This window comes from Brassica napus, chromosome A9, assembly GCF_020379485.1.
Source record: "Brassica napus cultivar Da-Ae chromosome A9, Da-Ae, whole genome shotgun sequence".
NCBI lineage: Eukaryota > Viridiplantae > Streptophyta > Magnoliopsida > Brassicales > Brassicaceae > Brassica > Brassica napus.
In genome coordinates, this window is record NC_063442.1 from 14,766,063 (window position 1) to 14,780,335 (window position 14,273).

The 14,273-nt window shown below is 37.0% G+C and overlaps 1 non-coding gene across 1 annotated transcript; it reads right to left on the reverse strand.

Annotated features, from left to right (window-relative positions):
* Positions 1–5,621: 5,621 nt before the first annotated feature.
* Positions 5,622–5,728, reverse strand: LOC125578737. Its single transcript, XR_007316820.1, has one exon. It is a non-coding gene; the product is annotated as a small nucleolar RNA R71 (small nucleolar RNA).
* Positions 5,729–14,273: the final 8,545 nt, after the last annotated feature.

A 14,273-nucleotide genomic window follows, 5' to 3' on the forward strand; every position in this document is an offset into this window, starting at 1 on the left:
TAATATAAGAGATAAATGTTTTCTTAACTATTTTTTATAAAAAAAAAACATTGAACCAATGTAAATAAAAATGAAATCTCCTAGTCATTGTTTGAGAATAAATTTGTCATGTGTCACCATCACAATGATTTTGAAATAAAAATGATGACATGTGAACATAGATATCTACATTTAATGCTAATTTATATTTTTGGTAATTTTTTTAGAATATGGTAATAAATTATATATCATCATTAATATAACAATAAATAATAGTACAAAAAAAATATAATAATATTTTAGAATTTTAAAAATATTATTTAATTATATTTTTATAGTAATATAATTTTTACCACTAAAAAATCTTCCAAATTTTATGCAGTTTTTAAGAAACTGTAATTTTCTAATCCCAATGCCATTAGTTGTTTTAATATCTACAAATTTTAGAAAGATTATTTGTTAAGTTTTGATAGTTATAACTAACAAAATTTTCTCCTATTTTTGAATTTAAATTAATATATTTTAACTAAAATAAATATATGAAAAATCTTTTCAAGGTTATTATTTTAAATATATACATATATATCATTAAATATAAATGTAAATAAAAAAATATTTAGATTATCTTAATTTTTTACATATAATTTAATTAAATATAAAATTAACTACTGTAAAAAATAATAAAATCTAAAAATTAAAAAATACATTTTTAAATATGGTTTAAATTGGATGAGTTTGTAAGATAACCATAGTGGAATAAAAATTAAGAATATAACCATGCATTGATAAGTGTGATAATTTGGCATAAAAATGGACCAGCTTTTCATTCTCCGCATGTGACTATTTGTGAATACATTGTGTGATATTGTGTTATGCTATATTTTGCTAATAGATAGATAGTACGGAACAATCAAGTAATAACAATAACACACCACAACGAAGAAAAGAGAAAGAAGAGGGAGAAGGCGAGGAAGAAAAGAAGGAGGACATAAAGGAGGAAAAAAAATAATTGTTGTCTTGTATATAGAGGGGAATGTGGGAGAGAGAAAAAAAAAAGAGAAATAGATGATAATGGATATTATTTTTTATTATATGTTTTTAAATCGAATGAAACACAACAAAACTGCGTCTTATTTTGAAATAAAATATGACTATACTATATATATTTGTATGATAATATAGATTTAAAGTCGCGTTATGGAATATTGAATAAAATTTATAAAATATATGTTTGATTTGAAAGTTTCAAAACATATTATGTGTAGAACAAAATCTATGTTTTTATTACGTAAAATAAAAAGTTTAATAATTGTTTTAAGAGAAATTAAAAGTAAAATTAGAAAACATATTTGTAAGAAGAAAAAAAAGTGTATGTCAAGGGTAATATGGTAATTATTACACAAATATCATAGACCAAATTATTTTATGGTTATATGCTTAATTTGATTATTGTTATAGACATGAACCTAAATTTCTCATTTAAATTTAAATTTTTTTATTTCTGCACATGGTGCAAGAAAACACCTAGTGAAAAATATAAACAACAAGCACCGACAAACAACAAAAGAAAATTGCATTTCATATCTCCAAAGTATAATAAATAAGGCTTATGTTTCTTCTAGGGACTTTAGAATCTAACTCTAAGAGCGAATAAAAGTAAATCTTCTAAGCAACTATCTTATATATTAAAACAGAAGACACAACCTTGATTCATGTGTGATTTTTTTTTTTAAATGAACATAATGGACCTATTCCTATAAAATCATGTTACATTTAATCTCTAATCTTATCATTTAATTTTGGGCATACCAGAAATTTTTATTGGGATATGAATAAATAGATTTAAACAATAGATGATCCATTTGATTTATAGATATTATAAATTAAATAGATATAATTTAATGTTGTAATACTATACCTCCATATGTTAATTATTTAAATATTTGTCGATGTTAACTTTTAAAATTATAAAAAAAAAATTTAAATAACAAAAATCATATTATCTAACAAAGATTAATCTTTACTTCCTTAAACCAATGAAAACAAATTTTAAACTATATAGTTTATTTTTAAAATCAAACAAAAGCTAAATGTTTAATTATTTACTCGATTATATAAATCTATGAAGCGAAAAGTTTAATTTTTTAAAAACTTTCTAAATTTGTGAAATGTTACAATATGACAATATAACAATATTTTACTAATCTTTATATATATAGTTACGATTTTAATAATGAAATAATAATCCGAAAATATATATATATAAGAAGATACAAATACATGTGAAAATTTAAAACAATCTATTCAATGAAAAAAATATACCATAAAATTATTATGTTTTAAAAATTGATAGATACATGATATACCTTAGATTTGACCTATTTTTATCCATGGTATATTAGTATTTTACTATATATATATATATCTATTTTTCCTACTTTTCTAGGTGTGTTTTCAGGTTCAGGTGCATTTCGGAGTAAAGCTATGACTTTGGGGCATTTTGGAGCTTAAAAGACATTTCATCCGAGCTGACCACTTAGAGGTCGACGAGAAGAAGAATAATCGATCGATGCGCATCAGTGCTGACGATCGATATCAGGAAATGCCTCGACAGATGAAGATTAATATCGATCGATGTACACAAGTACCATCGATCGATGTCGAGACACTAGACGCGACATTTTGTATTCAGCAGACTTAAAAACCAAGGCCAAGCCAAATTACCAAAATGCCCTGACGAGTTTTTAACCTAGTAGAATATATACTGCAAGTGTTTTGACGGCAGAGAGAGCTTTTCTTTTCTAGACCTAGTTTTGTTACAAGTTTCATTTGGAGAGAAGATCACTTGTGATTGGAACTCCTTGTTTCATTTTCTTATCATCTATTCTCTGAGTTTCTATTTATCTATTGATATGAATTGCTTTGCTATGTCTGAGTAGTTCAATTGTTAGATCCAGGGTTCAGATAGGTTTGTGGGATTAGCCCCAAACTATAGATCTGTCTTGTTGTGATATTCATGATAGATTTGTATTCATTGCTTGTTTTAGCCTAGCTAACTAGAACTTGATCATAGTATTGCATATTCAAGCACCCTTGTTATCCCATCCTGACATCTATCTATCATATTAGGATTGATAGAGAGGGCTAACCACCAATTTAGAATCTTAGTAGAGCATTTTCATACTCGCGCATAGGCCTGGCTAGAACCCGTCGATCGATGTCCTCAACTGACAATCGATCGATGTTGGCAAAAGTGTATCGGTCGACGTCTTAATAGACTATCGATCGACACTCTCTTGTGTCTGCATTTTAACCGGTGAGACACAAGATCTAGTCTGTTAACCAGTGGTACATGCGACAGCTGATCACTGAGTTAAGCGAATGAGCTCTAATATATCATGCATGCAACAGTTAGGCATCTATAGGAATTATAATCTCCAACACCTGAATAGTGGCCCTGCATCTAATATCATTTCCAACCTAAGTTACATTTATCATTTACTCGCTAGTTACTATTGCTATTTCATTTAAAACATTACAACCTTTAGAATTAATAAACACTAGATTTATTTGTTCCCTAACTCCATGTGGATTCGATCCCTAAGTACTACATCTGAACATCTTTTGATGAGAGTAACACTCCTTATAGTAATTTGAGTGGTATCAATACACATATATTATAATATATATCAATTTAGAATTGAAAACAAAATATTTATATAAAAATAAATGAAAACAAACCTCGCACGGTTGCGCGGGTCGAGATCTAGTTTCAACGGCTTAAATTAACTGATTTAGAAGGTTTGTGGATGATTTTTAACATTTGTTCCTTGTATATCGATGATTCTCAACTTCTTTAATTTTTGGATACAAGTGTTAGATGATAATTAAAGTAGCATATTATAACTGAATAATTTAAACGATAATAGTTATAAAATATATTTGTTGATGTTCTACCGTTTCTTTTATAATTTTTATCATTTATTTACTAAACATTTTTTAATCTAATGCATGCCATTTACAAAAGAAAAACTCCTAGATTATTTTTTGGATAAATGACACTTATTCTAAATTGACATTCAAATTATATAAACGATATAGCGTATTTTAAACACTATCAATAGTAACCAACAAGTTTGCCCGCAAAATTGCTTATCCTGCAAACTGAGCATGTCATACTATACGAATCGAAACCTGCGACAAATCAGCCCACACGATTCATAAATCAACCTAAATCCGTTATGGGTTGAGTCACTTAAACGGTCCGTTTAACATCGATGACCATGTTGGTACCTTGACCTTCTATGTGAACCAGATTATCGGTCGAACATGTATCCGGTTTAATAGAAAATGGTAGCTGGCTCGAGGATTAACTTTCTAGGTTGTTTTACTACGTTGAAATGTTTTGGCTTATTTTCAATTTAATATGCTAACTTCTATTTCTGTTTTGCCTTTCCGTATTTAATGTTTCGTCTTTTTTGATTTTATGTAAACATTGATATAGGACGACTTATAGTACTAAACTAGATGATAATCTGCGTGCATGCGCCAAGTGAGTTTTTATATGGTTTTAACATATTATAACACTAAAAATTTTATCGATTGTAATATTTAAAACATTACAACCTTTAGAATTAATAAACACTAGATTTAATTGTTCCCTAGCTCCTTGTGGATTCGATCCCTAAGTACTACATCTGAACCACTTTTGATGAGAGTAACACTCCATAGGGTAACTTGAGTGGTATAAAATTTGGCGCCGTTGCCGGGGAGCTTTGATCGCCATTAGATTTAGTTTTATTAATTCTTTTCTCTTTTCTTTACCCTCTTTTTCTAATAATTTTTCTTTTTCTTGTCTTTTCAGGTGCATGCCCAGCGGTACCAGAAGCAACAAGGAGAAAGACTTGTTGTTCTCAGACGATCCTGCTCATTTGGAACGCACCATCCGTAGAGGTCAACGTTCCACATCGCTCAACACAACCACTTTGTCGTCGATCGATAGGCACAATCAACCGTCGACCGACACCAGACCGTCATCGTCGATCGATCCCAATCGTTCGACAACGATCGATACTACACCGCGTACGTCGATCGATACCGTGTCGTCAAAAATGGTAAACATTATTATTCTAACTCAGGATGAGAACGGAAACCTGTATGACCAGGCCGGTCATCTGCGTAATGCAACATGTCAGAAAATAGATGCTCAGGGAACTGTAATCCCTGATGCTGATGCTACAGGAGCTGCTCAACCTGTAGATGAGGACGCTCTATCGAAACCACTGGCCGTCTACAATCTCCCAGATGAGTATTATTCCAACAGATCAGCAATTCGACTTCCAGAGATCCAGAAGCAGAATTTCGAGCTGAAGCCTCAATACTACACTCTCGTGTCACAGATACCCGACTCTGGGTTACCGCACGAGCATCCTATGGACCATTTGGAACGATTCGAGGATCTAATCGCTGCCATTCGGATGGAAGGAGTCCCCGAAGATTACCTGCTGTGCAAGCTCTTCAGATACACGCTGAATGGAGAAGCTATGCACTGGCTTAGGCAGCAACCCACAAGATCTTTAACATATTGGAGCGACATCAAGATTGTTTTTTTACGAAACTTCTTCGACGAGGCGCGCGCTGAAGAACTTCGAAACAAAATTTCTACATTCTCGCAGAAGGCTGGAGAGTCCTTCAAAGATGCATGGATTAGATTTAGGTTTTTCCAGCGAGACTGTCCACACCACGGATTTAATGAAGTGCAGCTGCTAAGCACTTTCTTCCGAGGTCTCGCCTTACAGTATCAAATGGCTCTTGATACGGCGAGTGAAGGAAACTTCACTACTCGGAATCCGTTGGAAGCTGTGAGACTTATCGAAAACCTTGCTAACAGCAGCAGCATCAAAAACACTGACTCTGAACGGAAGAAGTCTGTAGCCTCTATCGGGAAGGAACAGATGGACGAAGTAAGAGCTAAGTTAGATGTGGTGCACGAGCTTCTTAAGAAGCAAGTCTGTTCAGCTGAAGGAGAAGTAGCAGATACAGAAGGAGAAGAAGATGTGAACTACATCGGAGGTACCGGATTCTAGAAATTTGGAAACTAGGGCAAAAAAAGAAACTTCTTTGGAAATAGCCAAAGAAGTAATCAAAATTCACAATTTCAAAAACCCTTCAACAACAGCAAGAGCTACTCGAACTCTTACTACCAAAATCCACCACCCCAGACTCAGGAAAGCAAGATCGAAGAGATGCTTGATCGAGTACTGTTGGGACAACAACAAATTACCATGGATTTCAACAGTAAGATAGACTCTGCCTACAACAATCTGAACACCAAAATCGAGACCTTAGGGACTTAGGTGAGAAAACTTGAAACTCAAGTAATTCAGACGGGCGAGACTATAAAGAGGCAAGAAGCTTTCGCTAGAGAGGCAGGAGCCGACAAAGGAAAACACCACGTAAATGCCATCATAGATGATGATTTATGGCAAGTGGTGAGAAATGAAAAGCTTGAGGAAGGAGATTTCGAAATTGAAAGCTCCATGAGTCTCGGCGGATCCCAATGGTGTCGACTGATGTCGATGAACTCGCATTGATCGACAGACCATGATGAAGATCGATGGACGGATTGCTCCAGTCATCGATCGATGACGTCTGCCAATTCGACTGAATGCAATGCGGTTCGAATTCTAACTCATGAAGAATTCGCAGCTAAGCATCCTCACCCACCCTCCCCTTTCTATGATAAAATCTATCGATCGGTTGAGCCAACCATCGATCGACAGAGTGAGCCCGACGTCGATCGTCACAACACACCTCCCATCGATCGACAGGCACCTCTGACATACCGAGTGCGGTTACCTTCAATCGATAATGATTACATCAATGCACTCAGACCACCACCTAAACCATTAGCAAACCCACCCGAACCAAAATCCAACCGTTTAAATAGTTCACCAGAATCTGTTCAAGAAGAACAAGAATCTGAAGGGAGAAGGTTAAGGAAAATAAAAGGGAAGATTCCTAAAAACCTTAAGAGGGAAGCTAACGATAAGGAGATGAATGGTTTCACTAAACGAGTCCTCAGAATCCCAATCGAAAAACCTTTTGATGAAGCTTACTTCACACACCGGTTGTGGATGTTCTTCAGAGAAACAAAGGTAACTGAGGAGGACATTAGGAGAATGTTTCATCAAGTCAGAGGAAAGATGAAACACAGGATCACATTGACGAAGAAGAGTGATCCTGGGAAGTTCGCAATACCATGCGTAGTCAAGGGTGTTGAATTTTCCCATTTAATGTGTGACACAGGAGCATCAGTTAGTATCCTCCCTAGGATCATGGCAGACCAGCTTGGTTTGACCATCGAACCCCCAACAGAATCCTTCACCTTCGTGGATCTTTCAGAGAAACGATCAGGAGGCATCATAAGAGATCTGGAGGTACATATTAGTAATGCCCTTGTCCCTGTAGATTTTCATGTCTTAGACATCGAGCTTAACTGCAACTCTTCACTTTTGCTTGGAAGATCTTTCCTAGCTACAGTAGAAGCTGTATGTGACATGAACAAGAACAAATTGTGTCTAACTGTGGGAACCGAAATTCACACTGTCGATTTCCGTTTAAATAAGGAAACTAAGAAAACCCTAGTTTCCCAGAGGACCCGGATATCTGTTAATTACCACACGTCAAGCAATCAGAACACGAGAATAACAGCGATAAAAATAAGAAATCGAAAAGAGAGCAAAGTAGATCTTATTCCGAATCTGCGTATGAGCGTTACAACAAGGTATAAGCCTGGGCTCGAGAGCTGTCGGCGAGATTCCTAGTTCTAACAACCCTAAGACGGCTAAACCTAATTGAGTCGCAGCTCGAAATAACAAAAACGGAAAATTGCCTAAATTACTCTAAGTGCTAAGTTTGCTCTGAAAAAGTCCTCTCCTCTGCTCCTCGCCTAGGACTCTTTATATACTAGTTCCAAGGTCGGTTTACGCTTTTACTCTTCTGCCCTTAAGCCGTCATAGCATAAAATGGAGATTTTCCATTTTTCCCGTTCTTCATAATTATCTTCAAAACTTCCGTATTTATCCGCGGAAACTTGACATTTATCCGTCCTCGTGGGCCAAGCGTAAACCATGCTGTGGTTTACGGGCTTTTGGTTAGGAAAATCGTAGGATGGGCTTCGAATCGTGTTTTAGGTCCCTTTGGGCCGTTTTCCGACTCGACACGTTTACTACGAGTTTTCTGCGGTTTCTAATCCGCAAAGTTTGATCGATGAATTAGGATAGCGGGAAACATGGACTGAGCTTGCTACGGTCTTCGGGAGATAGCATTCGAAGGTTTGACGAGAATGCATGGACTGGTGTCGTATCGATGTTCGGAAAGGTTCAATCGCTACACAGCGACCGAACTTTGGCTCGAGCCCGGTCGCTACGTAGCGACCGAGTGAGACGAGTGCTCGGTCGCTAGAGCTCGGTCGCTACGTAGCGACCGAGCGGGACGATCGCTCGGTCGCTACGTAGCGACCGAGCTTCGGCTCGAGCTCGGTCGCTACGGAGCGACCGAGCGGGACGATCGCTCGGTCGCTACGTAGCGACCGAGCCTTGGCTCGAGCTCGGTCGCTACGTAGCGACCGAGCGGGACGATCGCTTGGTCGCTACGTAGCGACCGAGCTTGGTTTGTTCGGTTTGAATCCCAAAGGATACTTCTTCGTAAAAACTTCGTATAGGTTATTTTTACGAAAATTACGTCTCTTCTTTTACTAACTCTTTCGGAAATACGATCTACGAGGATTTTCGGGTGGTAATTCCGTCGTAACCGTTTTTGACCCCAACACTAACGCTCATAGACCCAAATATCCACTATGACCCCATCCGACTTAAGAGAAAGGTCATTAATTCTGTGGATTATGGGAAAGAACTTGGCTTCATTGGCGCATGCCATTGTGGAGCAGAGTATGAATCGGAGTACGAAACAGAGTACTCGGAATCGATCGACACCCTAACCTTTCCATCGATCGATTCTAATGTGTCAATGGTGACCGATGACCACAACAACACGTCACTCGACGTAATGCACCCACTTGACCATTTCGCTTCACCAAATTATTGTCACCAACATTTTGCCTTCCAACCTCCAAGCAAGAGAGGACATGATGATTATTCCATAGGCAGTTGGGCAGACAGTGGTTTCCATGAAAGTTTTGCAGTTGACACTGTAATTACTTCACCCAATGAGGAACATACCGAGGAATACGATGAGGATTACTGGAAAGAACGTGCAATAGAAATGTCTTTGCAGGATGAAAGACTTGAAACACACAAGTTCACCAACACGTTTCCAACATCGTTCGACGCTGTGCACTCCGCATCAGTCGATACCCACCCTCGTCCAGCAAAACAACCGCTCACATTGATCGACATCCACAAAGGAACATCAATCGATATTCGCGCCGCAGCGAAAATCCAGGAGCAGGAGAATATTCCCTCCCAACTAGGTTTATATATACCTATATAAATCGTTTTGCACCTCTTAAACCACCTACACACATCAGAGCAAACACACAAGCAAAAAAAGATGAACATTCTTCCTTCTACATCAACAGAAAAATCCATGAAGAGCAATCATCTCAAGAACACAAGTTCTGCAGAAATTACACTGCCATCGATCGATGTAACTGTATCTACATCGATCGATACTACTCTAAACTCTAATCTTTCTATTTCTAAATTGAATAATTATGCAAACATTGATTACGGTTTTCTAACACCTGATGAATTTGGTATTTTCAGGGACACAGATGGCAACGCACGTGCAATGGATGGAAGGATTTTACAAGTGTCCAGAGAGGACATAACAGACATCCTTCAAGTAGCCAATGGACCTGACAACCTATTCTTACAGCAACGTGGCACTCCAGACGTCATTCAAACAGATCCTAACAACCACGCAGGAGTCGCCACAACAGAGATCAACCCAGATCTATCACGCCAACCAAAAGGGCAAGCATCGATCGACGGTACAACGGAGACATCGATCGACAGGGTAACACCAACGTCGATCGATATGGATGAACCGACGTCGATCGACAGACGGTATGAATGTGGGAACCGCGCTTTCGACATGTATGGAGCCAGAAAGTTCACTTGGGAACAAAGGGACGAATATGGAGTCTACAGAGATGAGCGTGGACACGCACGAGGCGTAGCTGGTGAGATGATACCTGTCACAAAGGACAACATCAGGAAAATACTGGAAAGAGCATCTCTTTTTGAAGAGAGCCACATCTGTCTTCCAGAATATGCCACTTCCTTCACATCGCTCGACGCCAAAGTCTCAGCCATGAATGAGAGGCTGAGGACTTACGAGGATATGCATGACCATTTTATATCACCAGTCATGATAGATTTAAACAAATTGTCTAGTCAATTACTTGATGCCCAAAAGGATATTGAGAACATTACTAATCAAAGATTTTTGCAGGCAAAATCAGCATCGATCGACAGGCTAAGAGGACCCTGGATCGATGGCAAGAAACCTGTGGAGTTACTTCCTTACACAGCAGCAGAAGTTGACAAGATCACATCCAAGATCTACACTGCTCTAGACACCATGGAGGAACGACTTGACAAACGCTGCGATGACATCTACTTTCCATTCGACAACAAAATCAGTGGACTAGACAACCATGCAGAATGGCTACAGAAAGAAGTCAAAGCCATTCAGAGGCAACTCGCAGCTCAACATTAGATATCAGCATCGATCGATAGGACAAAAGCAAAATCGATCGACGGCAACTCGCCGAGATCGACCAACGAACACATCATCGCATCGATCGACGCTGAATCTATACCAATCGCCGAGCAGCTGATACACAAGACAGTAGAGTCAATGCAACAGGAACTGACAGATCTTTCAGCATACGCCTATGACAACATAGGCTGGCACCAGGTCAGCATTGACAACATTCAAGAAAGGCTACAGAACATCTCCAATGTACTTGGGAAGATGGATGACAAATGGAAAAGAAATGATGAGGCCACAAGAAGTTTCATTGCATCTTGGTCTAGAATGCGCAGAGATGACATGGATGCTTGCTTTCCAATAAGCAGCTGCTTCTCCACCCAATAGCCAATCACTACCACAGTCAAGCTAAATGACTATAACCAAGCGCTGAGTGGGAGGCAACCCACTATTAGGTATTTTACTTTGGTTTTATTAGCTAGCATTTAATTTCTTTCGTTTTATTTCTTTCAGATTTAGGAGACCCAAGTAGGAGGACTTGAATATCGACTGACGATGAGACGTCGACATCGTTCGACATAGGCAACCACACGACGATCGATGTAACACTTACACATCGATCGATATTTAATCTGGTCAGATGTATCTTACCTACTTGTTACATTTCGTACATTATAAGCTTTTCATCATAACTCCGGCTGAGTTACACTAAGACAGTGTAATTTATGTCTGGAGGGAGATTTACTGATATAATTTATTTTAGTCTTATGTAAAAACGAATTTCAAATAAATGATGCTTAGCTATTAAAAATAGGGACTATAATCCTATATTGATTTAAACATGAATATCTAACCAATCTTTAGCACCATTTTAGATTTACTGATTGTAGATAGCACTAAAGATGCTAAAGCGGATCAACCTATCAACTACACACTTACCTTGAACCGTATGAAGTAGCCAAAATTGAATTCCAACACTAAACCTGACATAACCGCTTGTCTTGGGGCTTGGTATACATGGGATCAGATTCTTCAGACAGGTCTGGAAGGTAACGCCTGGTTTAGATTATTTATCACATTTTCTCTCTCTAGATTTCGATCCTAGATTAGTTAGTATATAAAAAATAATATATATATATATATAAATAAAAAATATAAAAAAATAATAATAAATAAGATCTATTGTTTAATTAGGATGAGTCTGAACATAACTTGGTGGCTAAAACCATTAAGGCTTGATTCATAAAGACTCAAATTAAAGAGTTCGAAACGGGACTTGGAGGCGGCAATCTTCAAGGCTCACGTTCGCAAAGAACTCTTGGATATAGGTCAAAAAGAAGTGAACAGAACTTGGTGGCAACCACCATTAAGTTTTGATTCATGGAAACCTGTCCAATCTTGGTCACTGATCCTGCAATGGAAGCAGACTTTGACTCAAGAGAGAAATTTAGAGAGAGAAAAACTAGGAACTAACTTTTACATGCAGCTCCAGATACCTGTCTGAAATCCTTGCATCCTGTGATCGATACTCCCAAGGTAAAGCATTCACTTTATATTTATTCTAAGAAATGAAATCAGTATAGGGGATGTCACACGCGAATTGATGAGTTGTGTTATGTTAAAAATAGTTGCTAAGCTAGGATATTGCATAGTGTGCTTTTGTGATTATGACTTTTTAAATGTGGTTGCAAAATTGTTGAGGAAAGATTTCTATGTTTTTAAAATTTTAAATCCCTAAATATTTTCAAACCTCTTTCAGAGAAACTGCCTGTATGTTTTGCTTGAGGACAAGCAAAATGGTAAGTCTGGGGGAGTTGATATACCTTGGATTTGACCCATTTTTATCCATGGTATATTAGTATTTTACTATATATATATGTTTTCTACTCTTCTAGGTATGTTATGTTTTCAGGTTCAGGTGCATTTCGGAGTAAAGCTATGACTTTGGAGCATTTTGGAGCTTAAAAGACATTTCATCCGAGCTGACCACTTAGAGGTCGACGAGAGGAAGAATAATCGATCGATGCGCATCAGTGCTGACGATCGATATCAGGAAATGCCTCGACAGATGAAGATTAATATCGATCGATGTACACAAGTGTCATCGATCGATGTCGAGACACCAGACGCGACATTTTGGATTCAGCAGACTTAAAAACCAAAGCCAAGCCAAATTACCAAAATGCCCTGACGAGTTTTTAACCTAGTAGAATATATACTGCAAGTGTTTTGACGGCAGAGAGAGCTTTTCTTTTCTAGACCTAGTTTTGTTACAACTTTCATTTGGAGAGAAGATCACTTGTGATTGGAACTCCTTGTTTCAGTTTCTTATCATATATTCTATGAGTTTCTATTTATCTATTGATATGAATTGCTTTTCTATGTCTGAGTAGTTCAACTGTTAGATCCAGGGTTCAGATAGGTTTGTGGGATTAGCCCCAAACTATAGATCTGTCTTGTTGTGATATTCATGATAGATTTGTATTCATTGCTTGTTTTAGCCTAGCTAACTAGAACTTGATCATAGGATTGCATATTCAAGCACCCTTGTTATCCCATCCTGACATCTATCTATCATATTAGGATTGCTAGAGAGGGCTAACCGCCAATTTAGAATCTTAGTAGAGCATTTTCATACTCGCGCATAGGCCTGGCTAGAACCCGTCGATCGATGTCCTCAACTGACAATCGATCGATCTTGGCAAAGGTGTATCGGTCGACGTCTTAATGGACTATCGATCGACACTCTCTTGTGTCTGCATTTTAACCAGTGAGACACAAGATCTAGTATGTTAACCAGTGGTACATGCGACAGCTGATCACTGAGTTAAGCGAATGAGCTCTAATATATCATGCAAGCAACAGTTAGGCATCTATAGGAATTATAATCTCCAACACCTGAATAGTGGTTCTGCATCTAATATCATTTCCAACCTAAGTTACATTTATCATTTACTCGCTAGTTACTATTGCTATTTCATTTAAAACATTACAACTTTTAGAATTAATAAACACTAGATTTAATTGTTCCCTAGCTCCTTGTGGATTCGATCCCTAAGTACTACATCTGAACATCTTTTGATGAGAGTAACACTCCTTAGGGTAATTTGAGTGGTATCAATACACATATACTATAATATATATCAATTTAGAATTGAAAACAAACTGTTTATATAAAAATAAATGAAAACAAACCTCGCACGGTTGCGCGGGTCGAGATCTAGTTTCAACGGCTTAAATTAACTGATTTAGTAGGTTTGTGGATGATTTTTAACATTTGTTCCTCGTATATCGATGATTCTCAACTTCTTTAATTTTTGGATACAAGTGTTAGATGATAATTAAAGTAGCATATTATAACTGAATAATTTAAACGATAATAGTTATAAAATATATTTGTTGATGTTCTACCGTTTTTTATAATTTTTATCATTTATTTACTAAACATTTTTTAATCTAATGCATGCCATTTACAAAAGAAAAACTCCTAGATTATTTTTTGGGTAAATGACACTTATTCTAAATTGACATTCAAATTATATAAACGATATAGC